Source organism: Triticum aestivum, chromosome 7B (genome assembly GCF_018294505.1).
Source record: "Triticum aestivum cultivar Chinese Spring chromosome 7B, IWGSC CS RefSeq v2.1, whole genome shotgun sequence".
NCBI classification, from domain to species: Eukaryota; Viridiplantae; Streptophyta; class Magnoliopsida; order Poales; family Poaceae; genus Triticum; species Triticum aestivum.
Window position 1 is genome coordinate 36,554,990 of NC_057813.1, and position 13,174 is coordinate 36,568,163.

Here is a 13,174-nt window from a genome sequence, read left to right on the forward strand (position 1 = left end):
AGACATAGAATTGTTCAACAACTAAATATTTAACAAGTTGCCAATAAAGGCACAAATAGCAACCTTTTTTACACAGTGCATGAACTAATTCAAGGAGCATAAATTAGATAAAGAGAAATCATAGATGTTGATGTGTCAACTTGGTCACAACATTGCTAAAAAATATCATTCTTTTCCTTTTTCGTCTCAAAGTTACAAATGATGAAACAGAATCACAGTAGCCTGAGTGGACACACAACAGCAGTGTGCTCTATAGATTGGCACTGGCTGCATTTGTTTTTCTTCTTTGGGTGTAGCTCCAGCGCCGATTTGTACCATCGAATTTTTGCCCTACCCTTTGTAGTAGACCTTGGAGGATCCCTGGGCACAAAATCATCAGAAGCTTGTGTAGGGGATGCAGCCTCCAACGGGGCAGTAGGACCATCACGATCACCTGTGTAATAATCATATAAAAATTTAGTACTTTTTTTTGTTGTGCAACCAGCACTGATGTTCTCTGCAACCACACATCCCATGATGTGCAACTAACTGGTTGCTGTGTGCAAGTTAAGTTGAAAAAAAAAACACCTGTAGTAGCACGGCCCGTCATGGTACTTGGATTGTAATCGCCTATGGGCAGAACAGGAAAAACAAGTTAGATTTTTAGCTTGATCCTCAAACTAACACAGCGCACGCAACTAGGCAACATGTTCTGTGCAACTGGGCAGTATGATATGTGCAACTGAAGTCACACACCCTAGTTTTGTTGGGAGTTGGGGAAGGTATTTTACCTGGGTGATTAGCCCCCTGAGTCCTGCCTGTAGGTCCATTGGGGGTAGCACGCAAGGCACTACTAGTTGGGCTAGGCGGGGGAGGAGGTCTTTGAGGGTTGGCATCACCTATAGCCAGAACAGGACAAACAAGTTAGTTGTGTTATCTTTGATGCTCGAACTAACACATCGTGCGCAACTAGGTAGCCTGTTTTATGTGCAACTGAGCACCATAATATGTGCAACTGGAGTTACAGACCTAGTTTGATGGGGAGTTGGGGCAGGTAATTACCTGGACGATGAGGCCCCTGAGTGTTGCCTGTAGGGCCAGGAGGTGGAGGATGTACTTGAGGGTTGACATCATCTATATCCAGAACAGGAAAAACAAGTTAGTTGTGTTATCTCGATGCTTAAACTAACACAACATGCGCAACTAGGCAGTCTGTTTCTGTGCAACTGGCCACCATGATGTGTGCAACTGGGCACAATGATGTGTGCAACTGAAGTTACACACCTAGTTAGATCAGGAGTTGGGGCAGGTAATTACCTGGATAATGAGCCCCCTGATTACTGCCTGGAGGTGGAGGAGGTCCTCGAGGGTTGCCATCATCTGATGGCCCCGTGGCAGCAGTCGGTTTTTTCTTTTTCTTGGACTTGTTCAGGTGGCTGATCTCGGTACGTGCTGCGCGCATATGCTTGTATACAATAACTTGTGCTGGATCAGAACCACTCGCAAACTTTGCTAGTTTCCAAAAATCGTATATCATGTTCCTCTCCCTTATCTGCTTCTTTGACTGAGGAGGCATTTCATCCGGTTGCTCATAACCAGTCCCTCGTGCACTAGGTACAGCAGTAGGTGTCCACCGTCTTAGCAGGTACCTTTCCGGTATGACATCAACTCCAATATGGGTGAACACCTTGAGGATGTGGCAACAGAGGATGTCGTCCTTGTCCATTTTACAACATTCACACAAATAGGAACCCTCCTCCACCCTTGCCTGCACCAAGTAGTTTCGAGAACCATATTTGGCAACAAATTCCTGGTTCGGTCTGAGCTCAAATATATCAGCACCAACTTGGAATGCATTATAACGTCCAATCAGCTCAAACTCTTCTCTGAACTTGCGGTAAAGGTCCCTAGTATAGGTTTTGTAAGCTTGCTTCTCTATTGGGAAGTTGGACCACAGCTCAATCTCAAGGTGTTCTGTCCTGTAATCATTGCAGCCTTCCTTGGCAAGGATGTGGTTCTGGATTTTTTTTAATATTGCTTGACAAAGTTCAGCATTGAGTTGTGTGGGTTCACATATCTTTTCAGGACGGCGTTGAACCCCTCACTAGTGTAGACTGTAGGAACGAGAAGAACCTGTGCTTGAAGTAGCACGGCACCCAAGTTGACCTGTATTCGTACAAGTTCTCAAAGTGCGTGTGTGTCATAGCCTCGTACTTCACCATTAACCCAGCCCAATTCTGCTGAAACTCGTCTATAGTGAAGCTGAAGTCAACACACTTGTTGAAATCATCAGAGAGTCCTGGATTCCGGCACAGCAGCCAACCAACTTTTTCCTAAGCCTTTTTCATGATGTGTCATCGACAACAGCGGTGCACGGTGGTTGGAAAGATGCTCTGTATTGACTGCCTCAGTGCACCATCCTGATCGGTGATGAAGTTGTCAGGAGGTTTTCCATCCATAGCCTCTAGGAATGCTCCAAAGACCCAATCAAAGCTCGATGCCAACTCCTGCCTCACAAACGCGTAACCCAGTATGAAAGATTGGCCATGTCGGTTTATTCCTATGAAGGGCGCGAACGGCATATTGTACATGTTGGTCATGTAGGTGGTGTCAAACGATATGCAATCGTGGTACGCCTCCGCATAAGCTTTTCGAGCTAAGCCATCCACCCAAAATATGTTGACAACTCTGCCCTCTTCATCATATTTCACCTTATAAAAGAAGTCTGGATCGGTTTTTTGTATATCCTTGAAGTGCGCAATTGTCTCAATCAGATCACCCTCCTTTGTGTCATCTCTACGGAAACTTGTACAAAGATTAGTTATTGCCTTTGGTCCGAGTGGCACCATCATCTCAGATCCATAGAACTCTGCCATTACATGCATCATACGTCCTGCATAATACAAAAACAAACAGTATATCCTTTTTTTAGTTGCACGAATGCGCACATCCAGCTGCACAGTAATAGGACATGTGTTGGCACAGAAGATAATCGTAGGAAATGGACACCTAGCTACATCTTTTTTTAAACACTTTTGCACTTGTTGCATACAGGACATTGTCTAGTTGCACAGTATAGACAATCTAGTTGCACAACAAGCACCAAAAGTGAAGTCATTTCAGTTGCACACCAGTTGGACACCAGTTGCACAGTTAAGTCATTTCAGTTGCACAGTAGTACCATAACAGTTGCACACTGGACTGCCTAGAGGAAAACTTAATTCTTTAAGGGATATAGAAAAACACCACACCTGTAGTCAACTTGCAGTTATACAAGATGCGCAGAAACTCCTTTTCATTAGGTGAGATGCCTTGGTGGGATCTCAAGTATTTGGACAATGAAGGTTTGTTCACTAACGGATGATTGTGGTCACGAACAAAGTGTGTCACCTCTCATCGCCCATCTATCAGCTTCACCAACATTTTCGCTTTGCACTGAGTCTACTTTATTGTCTCGCGTTTGCGCTTCTTCTTCTTCTTACTAGTACCAGCCTCCTCTTCAGCAAATATTGGAGGTTCTTCTTCCATCTCCTCATCACTGTCAACAGATTTTGGATCTGGAATAGGGTCCAGGACAGGAGGAGCGTCAGCTCCTCCATCATCAGCTTTGGACTTCTTGAACTTGTTGCAGCAAAACTGTTGTTTTATCAATTCATTGGTGCGGGGTGTCCGTCTAGATGTGTTCATTTTGATAGAGAAACCCATCCGTCGTGCGTAGCTGTTGTAGTGATCCTTAGCAATTTGAAGGCTGTCAAACCTCATGCCAACATAGGATTCCATAGGTTGAGAACCAGCCTCATCCTCTCCTTCTTCTTCTTGCAGCTCCGTCAACAGCCCCAACTCCTAGCTCAGTTCTGGTTGGACCAGGAACATTTGCCTCGGTTCCCGTGTCATCTAGAGTATGGCTCTCTGACTGCAAAGACACCACTACATGGGCACCACGGGTTGATGGCTGGCCTGCCACATTGTCATGACCCATAGGGTTTCCACCATAACTTGCCTGCGTGTAGTAAATAGATCGAACATTTTCTGTCCGGTTTCCTTGTGGTATGCTGGGTTGCTGCTGATCCGTATCATGAGGAAGCTCATTGAGATCAGGAGGCAACTCATTGAGATCAAGCATTTTTTTCCTTTTTTGGATGCTGCCACACACTCACTACACATATAAAAAAGAAGAAAGTGATGTCATCAGTTGTTAATCATAGAAAAGAGTGTTTTCAAACAACTTAAAAACTTAGTAAATAGGTAGTTGCACACCATTTTATGATAATCTTAGTTCCAAAAGCAACATGTCTGTAGCAGAATCTATTATTATAGCATGCATGCATTTTTTTTGCTTTTGCACAGAGTTGTTATGTTAGTTGCACAGTTTGCAGTAAATTGTTGGCAAGAACTTGACTTCTTTTTACCATGGAGTTTTTTGACTTTTTCCTCTGCTTTTGTTGCAATGATCCGCACGGTTTCCGTTGGCAAGGAGCTTATTCAGATTTTGCTGCACATAATTGGGACACAATTTGATGCTACTTTTTCAGATGCAAAATCCAGGTGAAAGAAGAAAGAAGAATTTGATGACAGACTATAGATATATATTTTTTGTCGTCATTTCTGTTTCTAGTTCCAGCATATTTGAACATATTTTTACACTATAGCTTTGCAATAGGTGTGCTACCAGAATATATGTGTGGGACAAGCAATATATGCGTGACTACTTTAATGTGGTTTTATGGCTTCAACAACCTTGTTTATTTATCTGTTGCACATATTGCTGCAGAAGTTGCCGTACTGCAGTTTTTTGGTTTTGGCTAGGATAGATCTTTGAGTTGGCCAGGATGCATATATCAGTTGGCCAGCATGCAAGTTTAGTTTGACAGTCAATGTGTTCAGTTTTGCTAGAATAGATGTTTCAATTTCTCAGGATGCATATATCAGTTGGCCAGCATGCATGTTCAGTTGCACAGTCCATGTATTCAGTTGGATAGAATAGATGTTTCAATTTTCCTAGGATGCATATATCAGTTGGCCAGCATGCATGTTCAGTCGCACAGCCAGTGTGTTCAGTTGGCTAAAATAGATGTTTGAATTTTCATGGATCCATATATCATTTTGGCCAGGATGCATGTTCTGTTGCACAGCCAATGTATTTAGCTGGCTAGAATAGACATTTCAGTTGGCCAGGATGCATATATCAGCTTGGCCAGGATGCATGTTCTGTTGCACAGTCAATGTGTTTAGTTGGCTAGAATAGACGTTTCAGTTGGCCAGGATGCATATATCAGTTGGCCAGCATGCATGTTCCGTTGCACAGTCAATGTGTTCAGCTGGCTAGAATAGACGTTTCAGTTGGCCAGGATGCATATATCCAGCAAGCAAGCATGCATGTTCAGTTGGCTAGAATCATGTATTAGTTGGCCAGAAAATATGTCTTAGTTGACTTGTTGAACACATAAAAGGGGGAAACTTGCTTGGCATGCATGTTTAGAAAAACACGTTCAATTTCGATCTGGGAACCCTAAGTTAGTGTGCAGATGCACTCGGGGGGGGGGGGGGGAGGGCTGGTGTGATGTTCACAATAGGGTGATGTTTCAGATCTGCTCTTTTTTGAAGCTGATTCTCCATGGATTTGCTGATGGATCCATGGAGGAGGGTGTTTTATAGATGCAGTACAAGAAAGGGAACAACTGAAGAGAACCAGAGAGGAAGTACTTGCCTGATGTTTGTTGCCTGGTATGGGTCTGATCACCCTGCCTTTTAGATCAATTTGTTGAAGCAGATTCATCTTTCTTTCTGCTCCCATGGCGGCTATACAGGAGGAGGAAGAAGGAGCTTTGGATCACTTTCTTTCGTGCAGGTCAAGAAAGCAGCGTGGGATTGCCTGGGCGAGCGGGCGTGGGAGGGGTTGGGACGTGGGGGCGAGCGAGTATGTGGACAGCTGGCCACGTGGGGGGATCGCTTTTTGTTCGGAATTGGGCGCTGGAATCGCTCGGTTTGGTGGCAGCTCGATCCTGCTTTTTTTGTACAGCGCGGGTGATAGGAAGTTGCCTTTTATGGCCGGCCGCTCGATCGCGCTAGTGGGCAGCCGGCCGCCCACTAGGCAGTTTCTTAACTTTTTCTTATTCACATACACAGTTTCTTTCTTTTCTTGCGAATATATTCACATACACAGTTGTGAAACAAAACGCTCAAAATTAATGGAACTGTAATCAATCCCACAAACTTAAAACTGTACTCCTTTGCGTGGGCAAACAGACACCCGGACTATCTAAGGTACAATGAAGGGGACGACCATTGACAAGAAGCCGTCATAGGTAAGAGCTGCCGAGCCGGTGTAGCGCGTGTCATTCTCCTTGAATTTTTCAGTCAGACCCTGCACAGAACAACACAGCAGCGAAAAATCTATCAGCAAACATTTGAAACTACGATCACATAGTTGATTGACTGGCGACGTACCTTCACAACCATTCCGCACCTAAGATCGAAACCGAAAGGAGAAACAAAAAATTAATCAGTTCCATATGTATGTTAGAGTATTGGCTGAAATGAGATCATTTTGTATGTCAGATATACTTGGGACTCCATATACTTACTCCACAAAGTTGTCGAAGTCTAGGGCGCCGCGGTGGGAAACACCATTGTTGTAGTTTGCAATGAGAAGATCAATGACCGAAGGCGGCACCGCGTATCCCAGGCCACGAAGAGCTTCTCTCAACTCGTCGGAGTCGATCTTCCCGCTGCAATCCCTATCGTATCTGTCGAAAACGACCTAGGTAGTGCCATGAAGAACAGAAATAAGTCACATGCTGATGATGATAGATGGATGGGGGGGAATAGCAGATCATCGACAGAGGTTGACAAATCTTATTTTATTTTTCATTTTGATTTGACTTCCCTCATGACAGATTAAGTTGCAGTATTAGATGGGCAATAATTCCATGAGCATCATAACATGATTGGGTAACCAGCTGTTCCATACAGAGAAACAGGGTCTCCACCTTCTCATTTGATAAAAAATGTACACTTGCAGTATTCGGTAGATTCCTATGCAACGAACACAGGGTTGATGATATTTATTTATAGATTGGTGGTCGAACTGCAAGGAATGTAAAGATATGCAGGGAGAAAACGGAGAGGAACAGAAACAGAATGCGCACACTCTGTTTCATTCGAGAGCATCCATACTTTCGTTCAGAGTTAAACGATAGCAAGCAAATTAATAGTAGCACTCACCCGCCATTGCCCGAGGCAGTTCCACAGCGTCACGAACTCCGCTGGCCCTGCAACAAACATAGTTTGGAGCCGGCAAGAAATCAGTATTTGTTGTTTTCGCTCAAACAGTGCTGAAAGAGATGCAGATTGTGGGATGTTTGATGGAGCATGCATAGGTGTGTGCTCTGCTTAGTACTTACCCATCCGGGAGCGCGGGGAGGCGAGCTGGGCGTTGCTGAAGAGGAACATGAGGAGGCGGACGGTGCGGATGCTGAAGCGGTGGTACGCGTCGGAGAGCGCGGCCTGCAGCTCCCCCTCGTCGATGCTGCCGCTGCCGTCGCGATCGACGGCCCGGAACGCGCGCTCCACGTCCGGGTGCGTCCCCGGCGGGAACGCCACCGCTCCTCCGAAACCTCCTCCCATCGGCGGCGGGTAGCCTCCTTGGCCGTAGCCGTAGCTGTAGCCGTACGGCGAGGAGGAGGGCGTGGGCGCGGGAGGCGCCGAGGGCGCGTAGCCGTTGCCCTGGCCGTATCCTTGGCCGTTGCCGTACGGCGAGGAGGAGGAGGGCGCGTAGCCGTTGCCCTGGCCGTATCCCTGGCCGTTGCCGTACGGCGAGGAGGAGGAGGGCGCGTATCCTTGGCCGTGGCCGTAGCGGCTGTAGTCGGCCATGCGAGAGAGGGAGGCGATAAGGTCTGTGGGGGTTGAGGAAGGCGGTGTCCGACGGCAACCGCACTGACGAAACGGCGGTGGATTCCTTCCGGGATATCAATCAAAGGGACGAAGACGTTGACGTGAGGGAGCGGTTCTAGCAGGGCTCCTTCTGGGTATATGTAGGCAAAAAAGAACGCGGTGGCCGTTCGCCCTCTTTCCGTGCAATCTCTTGCCGCTGGATCGTTCTTGTCGTCGTTGAGCTGATCGTTCGCGCGCAAAAACCTAGGGCGGCGGCATCAAATTGGCTTTGTCATCGTTCGCGCGTTCTACTGGAAGTTTCTTGTGGGATGCTTAGTGCGCAAGAGGAGAAGGCGTGTGCGGCATGGCTAAGCAAACCATACCCTACGCGGGTGCTGCCAAGACGCGTACGCACTACCGGAATAGGGCCCTATGCCGACGGCCATATCTATGCCGACGGCCACCGTCGGCCTTGTCTGGGCTATGCCGACAGCCGTACCCAGGCCGTCGGCGTAATAAAGCCGTCGGGCTATTCAGACATATGCCGACGGCCCCCGTCGGCCCAGAACGGCCGTCGGCTTACCCAAAGATACGCCTACAGTGGCCGTCGGCATATCTGGGCCGTCGGCATAGTTGCGGGCCCGACGATCCCGCCGTGCCGTGCGGCTAACGGCGTCCGATCTATGCCGACGGCCGAGGCGGGAGGCCGTCGGCATAGATGCCCTTACCACATCATTGATCCGAGGCGCGCACCGACCACCACCTATGCCGACGGCTGCCGTCGGCATAGATGCCACATCATCGATCCGCAGCGCGCCGACCATCTGCCCTATGCCGCAGCTATGCCGACGGCTTTGCCGTCGGCATAGATTTTTTTTTCTTTTTTCCTTTTTTTCTTCTTTTTTCTTTTTTTCATAGCTATATTTTTTTCATAGTTTTTTTTTTCTTTTTTTACCACGTCATCGATCTTTTTATCATAGTTCCCTTATCCACTTCCTGGTCACCCCCTCCACTTGTTATTTTTTTCTTTTTTTTCATAGCTATATTTTATGTTTTCTTAAATATTATTATTTGACTAACTTACATATAGTACGTGTTGACAACCGGGTGGTGTTGTGGCATGTCCGAAGAGGCGGCACGCGTCTCCGGTGCGTGGCCTCCCTCACGGACGGCGCCGCCGCCGGCACCTGGAGGGGGAAAACGGACGTGTTGGGTCTACGCGGAGTGGATTTAGCTGTGGTTTTGGCCCGGATGTTGCTCCCGGGTGTCCCTATGGGCCGACCTGACACAACCGGGTGGAGAGGTCCACTGGTCAAAGCCCGTCCGTGGGAAGTCAAAGGGCTAGATCTTGTGGTCAACCGCTCCAGGGTTAGGCGGGACGGGGGCCCTGGGGGTAGCAATTCCACCGGAGCGTCGTACCGGGCCCTCATACATGCGGGGTGGTGTTGTGGCATGTCCGAAGAGGCGGCACGCGTCTCCGGTGCGTGGCCTCCCCATAGTTTTAAATAGTCGGCTATAGCTCCGCTATAGGCCGCTATATAGCCTTTTCACTAGGGTGCCGCTAAATGGTTCCATGTACAAATAGCCCGCTATAGCTCCGCTATAGCTGATTTGGAGGTCCGCCGCTATTTGGCAATAGCCTGCTATTTAAAACATTGGACCACCCTCACGGACGGCGCCGCCGCCGGCACCTGGAGGGGGAAAACGGTCGTGTCGGGTCTACGCGGAGTGGATTTAGCTGTGGTTTTGGCCCGGATGTTGCTCCCGGGTGTCCCTATGGGTCGACCTGACACAACCGGGTGGAGAGGTCCACTGGTCAAAGCCGGTCCATGGGAAGTCAAAGGGCTAGATCTTGTGGTCAAGCGATCCAGGGTTAGGCGGGACGGGGGCCCTGGGGGTAGCAATGCCACTGGAGCGTCGTACCGGGCCCTCATACATGCGGGGTGGTGTTGTGGCATGTCTGAAGAGGCGGCACGCGTCTCCGGTGCGTGGCCTCCCTCACGGATGGCGCCGCCGCCGGCACCTGGAGGGGGAAATGGACGTGTCGGTTCTACACGGAGTGGATTTAGCTGTGGTTTTGGCCCGGATGTTGCTCCCGGGTGTCCCTATGGGCCGAACTGACACAACCGGGTGGAGAGGTCCACTGGTCAAAGCCCGTCCGTGGGAAGTCAAAGGGCTAGATCTCGTGGTCAACCGCTCCAGGGTTAGGCGGGACGGGGGCCCTGGGGGTAGCAATGCCACCGGAGCGTCGTACCGGGCCCTCATACATGCGGGGTGGTGTTGTGGCAAGTCCGAAGAGGCGGCACGCGTCTCCGATGCGTGGCCTCCCTCACGGACGGCGCCGCCGCCGGCACCTGGAGGGGGAAAGCGGACGCGTCGGGTTTACACGGAGTGGATTTAGCTGTGGTTTTGGCCCAGATGTTGCTCCCGGGTGTCCCTATGGGCCGACCTGACACAACCGAGTGGAGAGGTCCACTGGTCAAAGCCCGTCCGTGGGAAGTCAAAGGGCTAGATCTCGTGGTCAACCGCTCCAGGGTTAGGCGGGACGGGGCCCCTGGGGGTAGCAATGCCACCGGAGCGTCGTACCGGGCCCTCATACATGCGGGGTGGTGTTGTGGCATGTCCCAAGAGGCGGCACGCGTCTCCGATGTGTGGCCTCCCTCACGGACGGCGCCGCCGCCGGCACCTGGAGGGGGGAAACGGACGCGTCGGGTCTACACGGAGTGGATTTAGCTGGGGTTTTGGCCCAGATGTTGCTCCCGGGTGTCCCTATGGGCCGACCTGACACAACCGGGTGGAGAGGTCCACTGGCCAAAGCCCGTTCGTGGGAAGTTAAAGGGCTAGATCTCGTGGTCAACCGCTCCAGGGTTAGGCGGGACGGGGGCCCTGGGGGTAGCAATGCCACCGGAGCGTCGTACCGGGCCCTCATACATGCGGGGTGGTGTTGTGGCATGTCCGAAGAGGCGGCACGCATCTCCGGTGCGTGGCCTCCCTCACGGACGGCGCCGCCGCCGGCACCTGGATGGGGGAAAGCGGACGCGTCGGGTCTACACGGAGTGGATTTAGCTGTGGTTTTGGCCCGGATGTTGCTCCCGGGTGTCCCTATGGGCCGACCTGACACAACCGGGTGGAGAGGTCCACTGGTCAAAGCCCGTCCGTGGGAAGTCAAAGGGATAGATCTCGTGGTCAACCGCTCCAGGGTTAGGCGGGACGGGGGCCCTGGGGGTAGCAATGCCACCGGCGCGTCGTACCGGGCCCTCATTCATGCGGGATGGTGTTGTGGCATGTCCGAAGAGGCGGCACGCGTCTCCGATGCGTGGCCTCCCTCACGGACGGCGCCGCCGCCGGCACCTGGAGGGGGGAAACGGACGCGTCGGGTCTACACGGAGTGGATTTAGCTGTGGTTTTGGCCCGGATGTTGCTCCCGGGTGTCCCTATGGGCCGACCTGACACAACCGGGTGGAGAGGTCCACCGGCCAAAGCCCGTCCGTGGGAAGTCAAAGGGCTAGATCTCATGGTCAACCGCTCCAGGGTTAGGCGGGACGGGGGCCCTGGGGGTAGCAATGCCACCGGAGCGTCGTACCGGGCCCTCATACATGCGGGGTGGTGTTGTGGCATGTCCGAAGAGGCGGCACGCGTATCCGGTGCGTGGCCTCCCTCACGGACGGCGCCGCCGCCGGCACCTGGATGGGGGAAAGCGGACGCGTCGGGTCTACACGGGGTGGATTTAGCTGTGGTTTTGGCCCGGATGTTGCTCCCGGGTGTCCCTATGGGCCGACCTGACACAACCGGGTGGAGAGGTCCACTGGTCAAAGCCCGTCCGTGGGAAGTCAAAGGGCTAGATCTCGTGGTCAACCGCTCCAGGGTTAGGCGGGACGGGGGCCCTGGGGGTAGCAATGCCACCGGAGCATCGTACCGGGCCCTCATACATGCGGGGTGGTGTTGTGGCATGTCCGAAGAGGCGGCACGCGTCTCCGATGCGTGGCCTCCCTCACGGACGGCGCCGCCGCCGGCACCTGGAGGGGGGAAACGGACGCGTCGGGTCTACACGGAGTGGATTTAGCTGTGGTTTTGGCCCGGATGTTGCTCCCGGGTGTCCCTATGGGCCGACCTGACACAACCGGGTGGAGAGGTCCACTGGTCAAAGTCCGTCCGTGGGAAGTCAAAGGGCTAGATCTCGTGGTCAACCGCTCCAGGGTTAGGCGGGACGGGGGCCCTGGGGGTAGCAATGCCACCGGAGCATCGTACCGGGCCCTCATACATGCGGGGAGGTGTTGTGGCATGTCCGAAGAGGCGGCACGCGTCTCCAATGCGTGGCCTCCCTCACGGACGGCGCCGCCGCCGGCACCTGGAGGGGGGAAACGGACGCGTCGGTTCTACACGGAGTGGATTTAGCTGTGGTTTTGGCCCGGATGTTGCTCCCGGGTGTCCCTATGGGCCGACCTGACACAACCGGGTGGAGAGGTCCACTGGTCAAAGCCTGTCCGTGGGAAGTCAAAGGGCTAGATCTCGTGGTCAACCGCTCCAGGGTTAGGCGGGACGGGGGCCCTGGGGGTAGCAATGTCACCGGAGGGTCGTACCGGGCCCTCATACATGCGGGGTGGTGTTGTGGCATGTCCGAAGAGGCGGCACGCGTCTCCGGTGCGTGGCCTCCCTCACGGACGGCGCCGCCGCCGGCACCTGGAGGGGGGAAACGAACGCGTCGGTTCTACACGGAGTGGATTTAGCTGTGGTTTTGGCCCGGATGTTGCTCCCGGGTGTCCCTATGGGCCGACCTGACGCAACCGGGTGGAGAGGTCCACTGGTCAAAGCCCGTCCGTGGGAAGTCAAAGGGCTAGATCTCGTGGTCAACCGCTCCAGGGTTAGGCGGGACGGGGGCCCTGGGGGTAGCAATGTCACCGGAGCGTCGTACCGGGCCCTCATACATGCGGGGTGGTGTTGTGGCATGTCCGAAGAGGCGGCACGCGTCTCCGGTGCGTGGCCTCCCTCACGGACAGCGCCGCCGCCGGCACCTGGAGGGGGGAAACTGCCGCGTCGGTTCTACACGGAGTAGATTTAGCTATGGTTTTGGCCAGGATGTTGCTCCCGGGTGTCCCTATGGGCCGACCTGACACAACCGGGTGGAGAGGTCCACTGGTCAAAGCCCGTCCGTGGGAAGTCAAAGGGCTAGATCTCGTGGTCAACCTCTCCAGGGTTAGGCGGGACGGGGGCCCTAGGGGGTAGCAATGCCACCGGAGCGTCGTACCGGGCCCTCATACATGCGGGGTGGTGTTGTGGCATGTCCGAAGAGGCGGCACGCGTCTCCGGTGCGTGGCCTCCCTCA

The 13,174-nt window shown here is 52.5% G+C and overlaps 2 pseudogenes; both read right to left on the bottom strand.

Moving 5' to 3' along the window:
- Nucleotides 1–212: 212 nt before the first annotated feature.
- On the bottom strand, nucleotides 213–4,102 carry LOC123157606 (uncharacterized; annotated as a pseudogene).
- Nucleotides 4,103–6,078: 1,976 nt separating this feature from the next.
- Nucleotides 6,079–8,000, bottom strand: LOC123159640 (calcium-binding protein CBP-like; annotated as a pseudogene).
- Nucleotides 8,001–13,174: the final 5,174 nt, after the last annotated feature.